A 16,587-nucleotide genomic window follows, 5' to 3' on the forward strand; every position below is an offset into this window, starting at 1 on the left:
TATGTACAGAGTGACCAAAAAAACAAAAACAAAAGCTAAATGGAGGCCATCTAGAACATATAGAACGGAGAAAAAAAGGCCAAAACTAATATATCTAAAAATTAATCTCCTAAAGATTGCAAAAACTCCTGTGTAGCTCTACTCACGTATTAAGCACTGTTGAAATAAATTCTGAAAATTAATACATAAAATATATCTCCTTATAACATTCTAGGCCATCTAGAACATATAGAACGGAGAAAAAAAGGCCAAAACTAATATATCTAAAAATTAATCTCCTAAAGATTGCAAAAACTCCTGTGTAGCTCTACTCACGTATTAAGCACTGTTGAAATAAATTCTGAAAATTAATACATAAAATATATCTCCTTATAACATTCTATTTACAGAGTGACCAAAAAAAAAAACAAAAGCTAAATGGAGGCCATCTAGAACATATAGAACGGAGAAAAAAAGGCCAAAACTAATATATCTAAAAATTAATCTCCTAAAGATTGCAAAAACTCCTGTGTAGCTCTACTCACGTATTAAGCACTGTTGAAATAAATTCTGAAAATTAATACATAAAATATATCTCCTTATAACATTCTAGGCCATCTAGAACATATAGAACGGAGAAAAAAAGGCCAAAACTAATATATCTAAAAATTAATCTCCTAAAGATTGCAAAAACTCCTGTGTAGCTCTACTCACGTATTAAGCACTGTTGAAATAAATTCTGAAAATTAATACATAAAATATATCTCCTTATAACATTCTAGGCCATCTAGAACATATAGAACGGAGAAAAAAAGGCCAAAACTAATATATCTAAAAATTAATCTCCTAAAGATTGCAAAAACTCCTGTGTAGCTCTACTCACGTATTAAGCACTGTTGAAATAAATTCTGAAAATTAATACATAAAATATATCTCCTTATAACATTCTAGGCCATCTAGAACATATAGAACGGAGAAAAAAAGGCCAAAACTAATATATCTAAAAATTAATCTCCTAAAGATTGCAAAAACTCCTGTGTAGCTCTACTCACGTATTAAGCACTGTTGAAATAAATTCTGAAAATTAATACATAAAATATATCTCCTTATAACATTCTATGTACAGAGTGACCAAAAAAACAAAAACAAAAGCTAAATGGAGGCCATCTAGAACATATAGAACGGAGAAAAAAAGGCCAAAACTAATATATCTAAAAATTAATCTCCTAAAGATTGCAAAAACTCCTGTGTAGCTCTACTCACGTATTAAGCACTGTTGAAATAAATTCTGAAAATTAATACATAAAATATATCTCCTTATAACATTCTAGGCCATCTAGAACATATAGAACGGAGAAAAAAAGGCCAAAACTAATATATCTAAAAATTAATCTCCTAAAGATTGCAAAAACTCCTGTGTAGCTCTACTCACGTATTAAGCACTGTTGAAATAAATTCTGAAAATTAATACATAAAATATATCTCCTTATAACATTCTATGTACAGAGTGACCAAAAAAACAAAAACAAAAGCTAAATGGAGGCCATCTAGAACATATAGAACGGAGAAAAAAAGGCCAAAACTAATATATCTAAAAATTAATCTCCTAAAGATTGCAAAAACTCCTGTGTAGCTCTACTCACGTATTAAGCACTGTTGAAATAAATTCTGAAAATTAATACATAAAATATATCTCCTTATAACATTCTAGGCCATCTAGAACATATAGAACGGAGAAAAAAAGGCCAAAACTAATATATCTAAAAATTAATCTCCTAAAGATTGCAAAAACTCCTGTGTAGCTCTACTCACGTATTAAGCACTGTTGAAATAAATTCTGAAAATTAATACATAAAATATATCTCCTTATAACATTCTATTTACAGAGTGACCAAAAAAAAAAACAAAAGCTAAATGGAGGCCATCTAGAACATATAGAACGGAGAAAAAAAGGCCAAAACTAATATATCTAAAAATTAATCTCCTAAAGATTGCAAAAACTCCTGTGTAGCTCTACTCACGTATTAAGCACTGTTAAAATAAATTCTGAAAATTAATACATAAAATATATCTCCTTATAACATTCTATGTACAGAGTGACCAAAAAAACAAAAACAAAAGCTAAATGGAGGCCATCTAGAACATATAGAACGGAGAAAAAAAGGCCAAAACTAATATATCTAAAAATTAATCTCCTAAAGATTGCAAAAACTCCTGTGTAGCTCTACTCACGTATTAAGCACTGTTGAAATAAATTCTGAAAATTAATACATAAAATATATCTCCTTATAACATTCTAGGCCATCTAGAACATATAGAACGGAGAAAAAAAGGCCAAAACTAATATATCTAAAAATTAATCTCCTAAAGATTGCAAAAACTCCTGTGTAGCTCTACTCACGTATTAAGCACTGTTGAAATAAATTCTGAAAATTAATACATAAAATATATCTCCTTATAACGTTCTAGGCCATCTAGAACATATAGAACGGAGAAAAAAAGGCCAAAACTAATATATCTAAAAATTAATCTCCTAAAGATTGCAAAAACTCCTGTGTAGCTCTACTCACGTATTAAGCACTGTTGAAATAAATTCTGAAAATTAATACATAAAATATATCTCCTTATAACATTCTAGGCCATCTAGAACATATAGAACGGAGAAAAAAAGGCCAAAACTAATATATCTAAAAATTAATCTCCTAAAGATTGCAAAAACTCCTGTGTAGCTCTACTCACGTATTAAGCACTGTTGAAATAAATTCTGAAAATTAATACATAAAATATATCTCCTTATAACATTCTAGGCCATCTAGAACATATAGAACGGAGAAAAAAAGGCCAAAACAAATATATCTAAAAATTAATCTCCTAAAGATTGCAAAAACTCCTGTGTAGCTCTACTCACGTATTAAGCACTGTTGAAATAAATTCTGAAAATTAATACATAAAATATATCTCCTTATAACATTCTAGGCCATCTAGAACATATAGAACGGAGAAAAAAAGGCCAAAACTAATATATCTAAAAATTAATCTCCTAAAGATTGCAAAAACTCCTGTGTAGCTCTACTCACGTATTAAGCACTGTTGAAATAAATTCTGAAAATTAATACATAAAATATATCTCCTTATAACATTCTAGGCCATCTAGAACATATAGAACGGAGAAAAAAAGGCCAAAACTAATATATCTAAAAATTAATCTCCTAAAGATTGCAAAAACTCCTGTGTAGCTCTACTCACGTATTAAGCACTGTTGAAATAAATTCTGAAAATTAATACATAAAATATATCTCCTTATAACATTCTAGGCCATCTAGAACATATAGAACGGAGAAAAAAAGGCCAAAACAAATATATCTAAAAATTAATCTCCTAAAGATTGCAAAAACTCCTGTGTAGCTCTACTCACGTATTAAGCACTGTTGAAATAAATTCTGAAAATTAATACATAAAATATATCTCCTTATAACATTCTAGGCCATCTAGAACATATAGAACGGAGAAAAAAAGGCCAAAACTAATATATCTAAAAATTAATCTCCTAAAGATTGCAAAAACTCCTGTGTAGCTCTACTCACGTATTAAGCACTGTTGAAATAAATTCTGAAAATTAATACATAAAATATATCTCCTTATAACATTCTAGGCCATCTAGAACATATAGAACGGAGAAAAAAAGGCCAAAACTAATATATCTAAAAATTAATCTCCTAAAGATTGCAAAAACTCCTGTGTAGCTCTACTCACGTATTAAGCACTGTTGAAATAAATTCTGAAAATTAATACATAAAATATATCTCCTTATAACATTCTATGTACAGAGTGACCAAAAAAAAAAAACAAAAGCTAAATGGAGGCCATCTAGAACATATAGAACGGAGAAAAAAAGGCCAAAACTAATATATCTAAAAATTAATCTCCTAAAGATTGCAAAAACTCCTGTGTAGCTCTACTCACGTATTAAGCACTGTTGAAATAAATTCTGAAAATTAATACATAAAATATATCTCCTTATAACATTCTATGTACAGAGTGACCAAAAAAAAAAGAAGCTAAATGGAGGCCATCTAGAACATATAGAACGGAGAAAAAAAGGCCAAAACTAATATATCTAAAAATTAATCTCCTAAAGATTGCAAAAACTCCTGTGTAGCTCTACTCACGTATTAAGCACTGTTGAAATAAATTCTGAAAATTAATACATAAAATATATCTCCTTATAACATTCTAGGCCATCTAGAACATATAGAACGGAGAAAAAAAGGCCAAAACTAATATATCTAAAAATTAATCTCCTAAAGATTGCAAAAACTCCTGTGTAGCTCTACTCACGTATTAAGCACTGTTGAAATAAATTCTGAAAATTAATACATAAAATATATCTCCTTATAACATTCTATGTACAGAGTGACCAAAAAAAAAAGAAGCTAAATGGAGGCCATCTAGAACATATAGAACGGAGAAAAAAAGGCCAAAACTAATATATCTAAAAATTAATCTCCTAAAGATTGCAAAAACTCCTGTGTAGCTCTACTCACGTATTAAGCACTGTTGAAATAAATTCTGAAAATTAATACATAAAATATATCTCCTTATAACATTCTATGTACAGAGTGACCAAAAAAAAAAAAAAAAGCTAAATTGAGGCCATCTAGAACATATAGAACGGAGAAAAAAAGGCCAAAACTAATATATCTAAAAATTAATCTCCTAAAGATTGCAAAAACTCCTCTGTAGCTCTACTCACGTATTAAGCACTGTTGAAATAAATTCTGAAAATTAATACATAAAATATATCTCCTTATAACATTCTAGGCCATCTAGAACATATAGAACGGAGAAAAAAAGGCCAAAACTAATATATCTAAAAATTAATCTCCTAAAGATTGCAAAAACTCCTGTGTAGCTCTACTCACGTATTAAGCACTGTTGAAATAAATTCTGAAAATTAATACATAAAATATATCTCCTTATAACATTCTATGTACAGAGTGACCAAAAAAACAAACAAAAGCTAAATGGAGGCCATCTAGAACATATAGAACGGAGAAAAAAAGGCCAAAACTAATATATCTAAAAATTAATCTCCTAAAGATTGCAAAAACTCCTGTGTAGCTCTACTCACGTATTAAGCACTGTTGAAATAAATTCTGAAAATTAATACATAAAATATATCTCCTTATAACATTCTATGTACAGAGTGACCAAAAAAAAAAACAAAAGCTAAATGGAGGCCATCTAGAACATATAGAACGGAGAAAAAAAGGCCAAAACTAATATATCTAAAAATTAATCTCCTAAAGATTGCAAAAACTCCTGTGTAGCTCTACTCACGTATTAAGCACTGTTGAAATAAATTCTGAAAATTAATACATAAAATATATCTCCTTATAACATTCTAGGCCATCTAGAACATATAGAACGGAGAAAAAAAGGCCAAAACTAATATATCTAAAAATTAATCTCCTAAAGATTGCAAAAACTCCTGTGTAGCTCTACTCACGTATTAAGCACTGTTGAAATAAATTCTGAAAATTAATACATAAAATATATCTCCTTATAACATTCTATGTACAGAGTGACCAAAAAAAAAAACAAAAGCTAAATGGAGGCCATCTAGAACATATAGAACGGAGAAAAAAAGGCCAAAACTAATATATCTAAAAATTAATCTCCTAAAGATTGCAAAAACTCCTGTGTAGCTCTACTCACGTATTAAGCACTGTTGAAATAAATTCTGAAAATTAATACATAAAATATATCTCCTTATAACATTCTAGGCCATCTAGAACATATAGAACGGAGAAAAAAAGGCCAAAACTAATATATCTAAAAATTAATCTCCTAAAGATTGCAAAAACTCCTGTGTAGCTCTACTCACGTATTAAGCACTGTTGAAATAAATTCTGAAAATTAATACATAAAATATATCTCCTTATAACATTCTAGGCCATCTAGAACATATAGAACGGAGAAAAAAAGGCCAAAACTAATATATCTAAAAATTAATCTCCTAAAGATTGCAAAAACTCCTGTGTAGCTCTACTCACGTATTAAGCACTGTTGAAATAAATTCTGAAAATTAATACATAAAATATATCTCCTTATAACATTCTAGGCCATCTAGAACATATAGAACGGAGAAAAAAAGGCCAAAACTAATATATCTAAAAATTAATCTCCTAAAGATTGCAAAAACTCCTGTGTAGCTCTACTCACGTATTAAGCACTGTTGAAATAAATTCTGAAAATTAATACATAAAATATATCTCCTTATAACATTCTAGGCCATCTAGAACATATAGAACGGAGAAAAAAAGGCCAAAACTAATATATCTAAAAATTAATCTCCTAAAGATTGCAAAAACTCCTGTGTAGCTCTACTCACGTATTAAGCACTGTTGAAATAAATTCTGAAAATTAATACATAAAATATATCTCCTTATAACATTCTAGGCCATCTAGAACATATAGAACGGAGAAAAAAAGGCCAAAACTAATATATCTAAAAATTAATCTCCTAAAGATTGCAAAAACTCCTGTGTAGCTCTACTCACGTATTAAGCACTGTTGAAATAAATTCTGAAAATTAATACATAAAATATATCTCCTTATAACATTCTAGGCCATCTAGAACATATAGAACGGAGAAAAAAAGGCCAAAACTAATATATCTAAAAATTAATCTCCTAAAGATTGCAAAAACTCCTGTGTAGCTCTACTCACGTATTAAGCACTGTTGAAATAAATTCTGAAAATTAATACATAAAATATATCTCCTTATAACATTCTATGTACAGAGTGACCAAAAAAAAAAACAAAAGCTAAATGGAGGCCATCTAGAACATATAGAACGGAGAAAAAAAGGCCAAAACTAATATATCTAAAAATTAATCTCCTAAAGATTGCAAAAACTCCTGTGTAGCTCTACTCACGTATTAAGCACTGTTGAAATAAATTCTGAAAATTAATACATAAAATATATCTCCTTATAACATTCTAGGCCATCTAGAACATATAGAACGGAGAAAAAAAGGCCAAAACTAATATATCTAAAAATTAATCTCCTAAAGATTGCAAAAACTCCTGTGTAGCTCTACTCACGTATTAAGCACTGTTGAAATAAATTCTGAAAATTAATACATAAAATATATCTCCTTATAACATTCTAGGCCATCTAGAACATATAGAACGGAGAAAAAAAGGCCAAAACTAATATATCTAAAAATTAATCTCCTAAAGATTGCAAAAACTCCTGTGTAGCTCTACTCACGTATTAAGCACTGTTGAAATAAATTCTGAAAATTAATACATAAAATATATCTCCTTATAACATTCTAGGCCATCTAGAACATATAGAACGGAGAAAAAAAGGCCAAAACTAATATATCTAAAAATTAATCTCCTAAAGATTGCAAAAACTCCTGTGTAGCTCTACTCACGTATTAAGCACTGTTGAAATAAATTCTGAAAATTAATACATAAAATATATCTCCTTATAACATTCTAGGCCATCTAGAACATATAGAACGGAGAAAAAAAGGCCAAAACTAATATATCTAAAAATTAATCTCCTAAAGATTGCAAAAACTCCTGTGTAGCTCTACTCACGTATTAAGCACTGTTGAAATAAATTCTGAAAATTAATACATAAAATATATCTCCTTATAACATTCTAGGCCATCTAGAACATATAGAACGGAGAAAAAAAGGCCAAAACTAATATATCTAAAAATTAATCTCCTAAAGATTGCAAAAACTCCTGTGTAGCTCTACTCACGTATTAAGCACTGTTGAAATAAATTCTGAAAATTAATACATAAAATATATCTCCTTATAACATTCTAGGCCATCTAGAACATATAGAACGGAGAAAAAAAGGCCAAAACTAATATATCTAAAAATTAATCTCCTAAAGATTGCAAAAACTCCTGTGTAGCTCTACTCACGTATTAAGCACTGTTGAAATAAATTCTGAAAATTAATACATAAAATATATCTCCTTATAACATTCTATGTACAGAGTGACCAAAAAAAAAAACAAAAGCTAAATGGAGGCCATCTAGAACATATAGAACGGAGAAAAAAAGGCCAAAACTAATATATCTAAAAATTAATCTCCTAAAGATTGCAAAAACTCCTGTGTAGCTCTACTCACGTATTAAGCACTGTTGAAATAAATTCTGAAAATTAATACATAAAATATATCTCCTTATAACATTCTATGTACAGAGTGACCAAAAAAAAAAACAAAAGCTAAATGGAGGCCATCTAGAACATATAGAACGGAGAAAAAAAGGCCAAAACTAATATATCTAAAAATTAATCTCCTAAAGATTGCAAAAACTCCTGTGTAGCTCTACTCACGTATTAAGCACTGTTGAAATAAATTCTGAAAATTAATACATAAAATATATCTCCTTATAACATTCTATGTACAGAGTGACCAAAAAAAAAAACAAAAGCTAAATGGAGGCCATCTAGAACATATAGAACGGAGAAAAAAAGGCCAAAACTAATATATCTAAAAATTAATCTCCTAAAGATTGCAAAAACTCCTGTGTAGCTCTACTCACGTATTAAGCACTGTTGAAATAAATTCTGAAAATTAATACATAAAATATATCTCCTTATAACATTCTAGGCCATCTAGAACATATAGAACGGAGAAAAAAAGGCCAAAACTAATATATCTAAAAATTAATCTCCTAAAGATTGCAAAAACTCCTGTGTAGCTCTACTCACGTATTAAGCACTGTTGAAATAAATTCTGAAAATTAATACATAAAATATATCTCCTTATAACATTCTAGGCCATCTAGAACATATAGAACGGAGAAAAAAAGGCCAAAACTAATATATCTAAAAATTAATCTCCTAAAGATTGCAAAAACTCCTGTGTAGCTCTACTCACGTATTAAGCACTGTTGAAATAAATTCTGAAAATTAATACATAAAATATATCTCCTTATAACATTCTAGGCCATCTAGAACATATAGAACGGAGAAAAAAAGGCCAAAACTAATATATCTAAAAATTAATCTCCTAAAGATTGCAAAAACTCCTGTGTAGCTCTACTCACGTATTAAGCACTGTTGAAATAAATTCTGAAAATTAATATATAAAATATATCTCCTTATAACATTCTATGTACAGAGTGACCAAAAAAAAAAAAAAAAAGCTAAATGGAGGCCATCTAGAACATATAGAACGGAGAAAAAAAGGCCAAAGACCCTAGTGTTTTGTTGTGATGTTTTGAATATAATAAACTAGTAAATTATGATAATTAAGTTACACAGAATCTTCTGCATTTCATTCCTGTAGCTTAATTGCCATAAATATATTTTTATAACTTACTATCTAGCTGTGTAATGTTGTGACCCTTTCGGCTGTGATCATTAGCGTAGTATCTGTTAACTGTGGCAAGCATATTATGATATTATTTGGATAAATATTGTCCAATTTCTACTGTACACTCTTTAACCCTTATCCTTGAGTGGCCTCTTGGCCTTGATAATGAGTTGATACCTATGAAAAAAAAAAAAAAAAAAGAAAAAGTCCAATGTGAACAAGTTCTAATTGAATCGTCCCCCTAAGTAATCCAAGTTACAAAATTCCCACTGTTTACTATGCTAAAATCACAATGACTAATGTACACCTATTAACCCTTATCCTCGAGTGGCCTCTGGGCCTTGATAAGTGGTGACACCCTTGTAAAAAAAAAAAAAAAAAAAAAAAAGCAGGGCCAAGGGTCAAAACATTATTATTGTTATTAATTGATTCGAGCGACGGCGGGTCGCTGGATCAATTATTATGATTAGAAAAATAAACAATTAAGTTGGGGAAAAAATGATTGCCATATAATATCGCAAAAGGAATGTGAAAATAGAAAATAGATGTAAACATGATTTTTGGTTTGCATAAACAAACAACTAGATTGGGATTACATCAGCTGTTGGTCTGAGACACGTAATGAAATCTTGGTGCTTGCAAATGATAATAACAGTTCGCCCCATATTAAGGCATTAAAACGTCTCAAAGACAAAGAAATTTTGAGGCTACAAGCATCGAGTGAGAATTCGTTACATCTTTTTCAACCCGTTTCAGTTTCTAATCTGATGATTTAAAACGAAAAGGATAAATTTGGCGCCAAGCATATCCTCGGCAATTAGTAAATAACAAACAATTTCAAACCAAATCGTGGGCGGACAAACCGACCAATAAGGAGCCTGCTTCTGCAGAATTTCTTACAATTCATCTAATAGAATATGGCATAAAGGTTTACATCACAAGATCTCCAGTTACAGTATAGCTGGAAATGTTTTTTCAATTATTAAATCATTTCTCTCTGATAGGTTCATAAGAGTAGTAGTTGATGGGCAAAAGTTCAGAAGCTCACAGTATTAATGCTGGAGTCCCTCAGGATTCCATCCTGGGCCCAACTCTTTTCCTGATCTACATTAATGATTTTCCAAATCACATCCTTACATCATTCGTAGACATTTTTGCTGATGACACTACCATCTATGGTAGCACATCTAAGACAGTAAACGACCAAGTTCTCTCTGATTCTCTCTCCTCTGATCTTGATCACGTTGTAAAATCGGGAAAGCCTCGTAGGAGATGTCCTTTTCTCTTCACTGCAACCTCTATCTCATAGAAGAGATGTTGCGAGTTTGTCTCTGCTTTATCGTTATTTTCATGGAAAGTGTTCGACTGAGTTTCAATCTATGGTCCCCCCCCTCGCCAAACTTTCACAAGAAACACTTGTTTAGCTGAAACCACTATCAATAATTTCCCCCCACTCTTTGTCTGTGCCTAAACCTAAATGTAGATTCCATGAACAAAGCTTCTTTAAGAGATGTTGCGAGTTTGTCTCTGCTTCATCGTTATTTTCATGGAAAGTGTTCGACTGAGCTTCAATCTATGGTTCCCCCCCCCTCGCCAAACTTTCACAAGAAACACTAGACTAGCTGAAAACATTATCAATAATTTTCCCCACTTGTGCCTAAACCTAAACGTAGACTCCATGATCAAAGCTTCTTTCTTAGAACTGCACGCCTGTGGAATTGTCTTCCGTTTTCCTGCTTTCCAGCTGTCTATAATATGGTTGTCTTCAAGTCCAACGTGAACAAGTTTCTGATGAGCCGTTCCACTTAAGTTAACAAATTTACCGAACTTCCATTACTATCGATTACTATATTACCCTTTTGACTACTGTACACTCTTTAACCCTTGTCCTTGAGTGGCATCTCGGCCTTGACAAGTGGTAACGCCTGTGTAAAAAAAAAAAAAAATATGACTCTTGATATAATAAAAATCGAAAATCCAAAATCGAATTTCAAAAAAATCCGTTTGGATTTGATTATTTAACTTGATAAAGGGTGAACTTTATTTTTTGTGCCTTTTTCCAAAAAAGTACGAAGGCCTTTAAGCAACATTATGTTTATATACATAAGTGTCAACAGAAGACGTTACAATTAATTTTATAAGCTCGTTTGTGTTGTTCATAAAAAACTATATCTGTTTTAACGCCCGAAAGTATCCTATACCTCTATAAGGCCACCATTCGCCCATGTATGGAGTATTGTTGTCATATTTGGGCTCGTGCATCTACCACTGGTCTCTCGCTTCTAGACAAGGTTCAAAAGAGTCGCCAATCTGATAGGTCAGTCGGTAAGTTTGCGATTCCTTACTGGAATACAGAATTTTTTTTTTTTTTGGAATTGTGCATACAACGAGACCCTAAGTTTAAAAAATGGTGGCATATTTGCCAATTGAAGTATGGAAGCACAAAATTGATACAATACTTCCGCTATTCTTGAAAACTGATTACTTATATATTTGGACAAAATATTAAGATCTTTTTTTTGTGTTGCTAATATATATATATTTTTTTAACATCTTTACGTTTTTTTTTTATAAAAGTATCCTGTACCTCTATAAGGCCACCATTCGCCCATGTATGGAGTATTGCTGTCATATTTGGGCTGGTGCATCTGCTGCTAGTCTCTCGCTCCTAGACAAGGTTCAAAAGAGAGTTGCCAATCTGATAGGTCCTGGACTGTCATCTAAACTTCAGCCCCTGTCCCATCGACGAAATGTTGCATCCTTCTGCCTTTTCTACAAGTACTTTAATGGTGAATGCTCTGACGAACTGCAAGCACTTGTGCCCCCTCGACGTAAATACCCCCGACAAACCCGACAAGCAGCTAAATCCCACCCCTTCACAGTAGATATCCCTAGATGTAAGAGAGCCTTCTACTCCAGTAGTTTCTTCCCCAGGACAGCTAGACTTTGGAATTCCCTGCCGGGTCCCTGCTTCCCCAGCTGTACTGACATGCAGAAGTTCAAGTGCAGCGTGAACCGACATCTTGCTGCCCAACTCCCTACACAGTACCCCTGATGCCCATTTCCCTGATAGTAGCCCCCTGCAACAAAGTGGCAATATGCCTTGTTTGGGGTGAAAATGTAATAAAAAAAAATAAAAAAATGTAAATATGAAAATCTGATGGCTAAAGAAAAAACGTTACTTCCATTAACCATTATAGCGCCAATGCCCACCCATAGAAATTGAGACAGAAAATAGTAAACACATGAAACGATGACGTTGCTGTTATTGTGTAAAACGCTGATGTTTTACACAAACCTGTGGAGGTGCCTAATACCATGGCCAACGAGATTAGTTAATGAATTTTTAAAATGAATTTGTGTTCGTATGTCTCGGGAGAGAATAGAGAATTTCCTATTTAATTTTCCATTTCAGTCATGTAAATTATTTACAGATAAAATATTATAAACCCAACAAGCAAGCAAAAACTTGAGGTTTTAAATGTATTTCAAAGAAATAAATTACGCCCGCTGCTAAAATATTGAATTCATCGATCGTTTTAGTTAAAAAAAAAAAAAAACTTGCGAAAAATGCTTCTAACTTTAAAATATTTGGAAATACTCAATGTTATTTATTATTAATAGAACGGACTGAAAAATATTCTCATATACTTTGTGGCTTAGTGGGGGATGCCCTTTTCTCTACCCTGCAACCTCTCTCCCACAGAAGAGACGTTGCGAGCCTATCCTTGTTTTATCGTTATTTCCATGGCAGGTGCTCGTCTGAGCTCCAATCTCTGGTCCCCCCTCGCCAATCTTTCACGAAAAACACCCGTCTAGCTGAATCCACTGTGAAAAATTTCCCCCACTCTATATCTGTGCCTAAATCAAAACGCGGATTCCATGAACAAAGCTTCTTTCTTAGAACTGCACGCCTGTGGAACTCTGTTCCGTTTGCCTGCTTCCCACCGGACTACAACTTGGATGTCTTCAAGTCCAACGTTAACAAATTCCTAATGAACCGCCCCCTTAAGTAAACACTACATAAAATCTCCACACTAACGTAATGTACTTGCAATAACCCTTATCCCTGAGTGGCTTCCGGGCCTTGATAAGTGGGGATCACTGTGTAAAAAAAAAACAAATAAAAACTGGGTACTTGTACAGTTTAACCAACACATAAAAAATGAAAATAGCGATAAAAATGTTTATATTGTACACATCCGTTATGGAATGAAGTTCTCCGAAAAAAATTAACTGAATTTCATCAAGTATATTTATTTATTTATTTTTTTTAAAACCCACCGAATATATGTCAGCCTATGTCATGGTAACATATATTGAGCGAGTTTTTAACAGTATTTTGTCTAGTTTTTTTATTTATGACTCCTTTTCCCAAACTTATCGTGTTAAAGAGAGAGTTTTGAAATTTTCCCAAACTTATCGTGTTAAAGAGAGAGTTTTGAAATTTTGAATTTTCCAATACATCGGTAAACACTGCATGTTTTTCGAGCTGAATAAACATGTTACATTGAATAAAAAAAAAAAAAACTATATCCAGTTTGGTAGAAAAGTAACTCATCTTGCCTTTGGTAACATTTGTTTGTTATATATTTGTTTTTTGACAACTTTTTTGAATCTACGTGTACAGTAATACAAACCTCATTTTTGTTTTTGTAGATGTCGGTGTGCTAAAAACGAACCTGAAAACCGTTTCCGTCGCAAAAAATAGTGTTCATGATGTGAAGAAATTACTTTTTCGAAAAGTGGGTGATCACTTTTCAATGTAAATTTAACTTAAAATGAGCACCCACTTTCTGGCCACCTGAGAGCGCAAGCATTTTTTGTGTGTTTATTGGCTAAAAAGTTTTTTTTTTATTTCTTTTGCATGGTATTAACCCCTGAACTCTGGGACTATTTTCCATTTCACAGCCCAGCCTTTGTTTATGCTACACGCGGGAATAAACGAAGGATAGGCTGCGTGTACAAAAATAGAATTACACAGCTTCATATTTGGAAAACTACTTGTTTTTCGTCTAATTTTAAATTTTCGCCAATACTACACTGTGACATTTAACAGCCATTGTTTATGTTCGTGCATAGCGTAAACAAAGGCTGGGCTTTGAAATGGTAAAATAGTCTGTTGCGGACTATAATATAAAATACCCTAACTCGCTACAAAAAAAAATAATGAAACGAATTGAATGAAGGAAACAAATAACTCAAATGCTGGAATAAAATAAACATGTCGTTTATTTTCTGTTGAGAAATGAAAGCCTTCGGTGTACACATGTTCATTCGGCCATGACGACTACGCGCGTGGAAAGAAAGGGGAATGCAATAGAGAAACGCGAAGTGGCAAGCCGACCTGTAGAAAGAGAGGGTTAAGCTCAGTAGAGAGTCGCGCACTTGTCTGTGTTGATGGACCAAAGCCGAAGGGGAGATAGAGTAGAAAGTCAATCCAGTTCATGGAGAGAGAAAGCGTATAAAGGGTACGTGCGCTTATCCCACATTACAGTAGCAGGGACAGTGATGTTAGGGCGGTCGGACGGTTCGTCGACTAAACAGGTTGAATGCTGGTCCGGACGAAAAAGGGAAGTTGACAGGTTTTGTTGACTTTTATACTGGAGTTAGTGTTCTGACTGCGCATGTCTGGCTTTCACTTTAAAGGAAGTGACATCACAGCTCGGGGGGGGGGGGCGTTAGCGTGTGTGTGTGTGTGTGTGTATGTGTGTATGCACATGAATGTGAGTGTGTGTATGAGGATGTGTATATGCGTGTGTGTGTATGTGCGTGCGTACGTGTGGCATGTTCGAACAAGTGCCAGAGCGGGTTAGGGTTAATACCATACAAACGGTAAATTTGCGACGGAAAGGGTTACCATATTCTTTTAAAGCACACCGAAAACTACAAAAAAATTTCTTTTGCTCTACAAACGTGAGACGAACCTTAAAGTTAAATAATACCGATTTTTCTTTATTTTTTTTTAATTTCCTCGTGTCTTTGTTAAAAGATGAAAACAAAACAAAAAATCGAAACTTAAGCACTAAAATGCCCCCTCTCTCAGGTGGCCAGAAAGTGGGTGCTCATTTTAAGTTAAATTTTCTCTGGTTTGTATTACTGTACACATAGATTCGAAAAAGTTGACAAAAAAAAAACCAAATATATAGCAAATAAATGTTATCAAAGGCAAGATAAGTTACTTTTCTACCAAACTGGATATATTTTTCGTGTTTTTATTCAATGTAACATGTTTATTCAGCTCGAAAAACATGCAGTGTTTACCGATGTATTGGACAATTCAAAATGGCGCCCAACACTCTCTTTAACATGGTAAGTTTGAGAAAAGGTGTTATAAATAATAAACTAGACAAAATACTATTAAAAAACACCGAATATATGTCAACTTATGCCACGGTAACATATAATGAGCGAATTTCTAACGGTATTTTGTCTAGTTTATTATTTATAACATCTTTTCCTGAACTTACCGTGTTAAAGAGAGACGCGGGCGCCATTTTGAATTTTCCAATACATCGGTAAACACTGTATGCTTTTCGAGCTGAATAACCATGTTACATTGAATAAAAACACGAAAAATATATCTAGTTAGGTAGAAAAGTAACTTATCTTGCCTTTGATAACATTTATTTGTTATATATTTGTTTTTTGACAACTTTTTTGAATCTATGTGTACAAACCCAATTTCTCCATATCATGAAAACTATTTTTTTTTTTTTTGCGACGGAAACGGTTTTCAGATTCGTTTTTATCACACCGAAACCTACAAAAAAATATTTCGTTATATACGAACGTGAGACGGGCCTTAATGCAAAATTTTACCAAATATTTTTTATGCTTATTAGCATGGCCACGTGGTTGAACACAGGAAATTTTAGGTTCCCTTTACCACGGCCACCGAGAGTAAGCTGGGTAGCCACGCCTTTACCTACATGTTGATCTGGTAATGACGTCACGCTGTCATGCTCACCGGCCTCATAGCCGTGCTAATACATATGCATAAAATTCATGATGATCGGTTAATTAGTTTGGGGGTGAATTCTGTGCAATTAAATATAAATGGACATATACACACCCTGAAAATAGAAATTTAGTTTACGATAAAGAAATAAAATAAATTGATAAAATTAAAAAAAAAAAAAAAAGAAGAAATTACCTGAGGTGGGTTTATGTTGGAACATTGTTGGTTCGTCTTTGTTGGCTTGTCTATATGGTTATTGCATCGGCCATTTTCTTTTGAGTCGCATTTA

The 16,587-nt window shown here is 32.5% G+C and overlaps 1 protein-coding gene and 1 long non-coding RNA gene across 2 annotated transcripts in view; one reads left to right on the forward strand and one right to left on the reverse strand.

Annotated features, from left to right (window-relative positions):
* LOC145271436 (uncharacterized) overlaps nt 1-16,587 on the forward strand; it is an 854,738-nt gene that overhangs the window by 573,727 nt on the left and 264,424 nt on the right. The window lies entirely within an intron of this gene.
* The window catches only part of LOC145271435 (putative E3 ubiquitin-protein ligase HECTD2), a 535,251-nt gene that overhangs the window by 518,640 nt on the left and 24 nt on the right, over nt 1-16,587 (reverse strand). Inside the window, exon 1 of the mRNA XM_080126966.1 lies at nt 16,494-16,587. This exon is cut by the window's right edge and continues 24 nt beyond it. The gene's annotated coding sequence lies outside the window, so the exon portion shown is untranslated. The remainder of the gene's footprint in view (nt 1-16,493) is intronic.

This window comes from Euprymna scolopes, chromosome 46 (assembly GCF_053919585.1).
Source record: "Euprymna scolopes isolate OS-2025 chromosome 46, ASM5391958v1, whole genome shotgun sequence".
NCBI lineage: Eukaryota > Metazoa > Mollusca > Cephalopoda > Sepiida > Sepiolidae > Euprymna > Euprymna scolopes.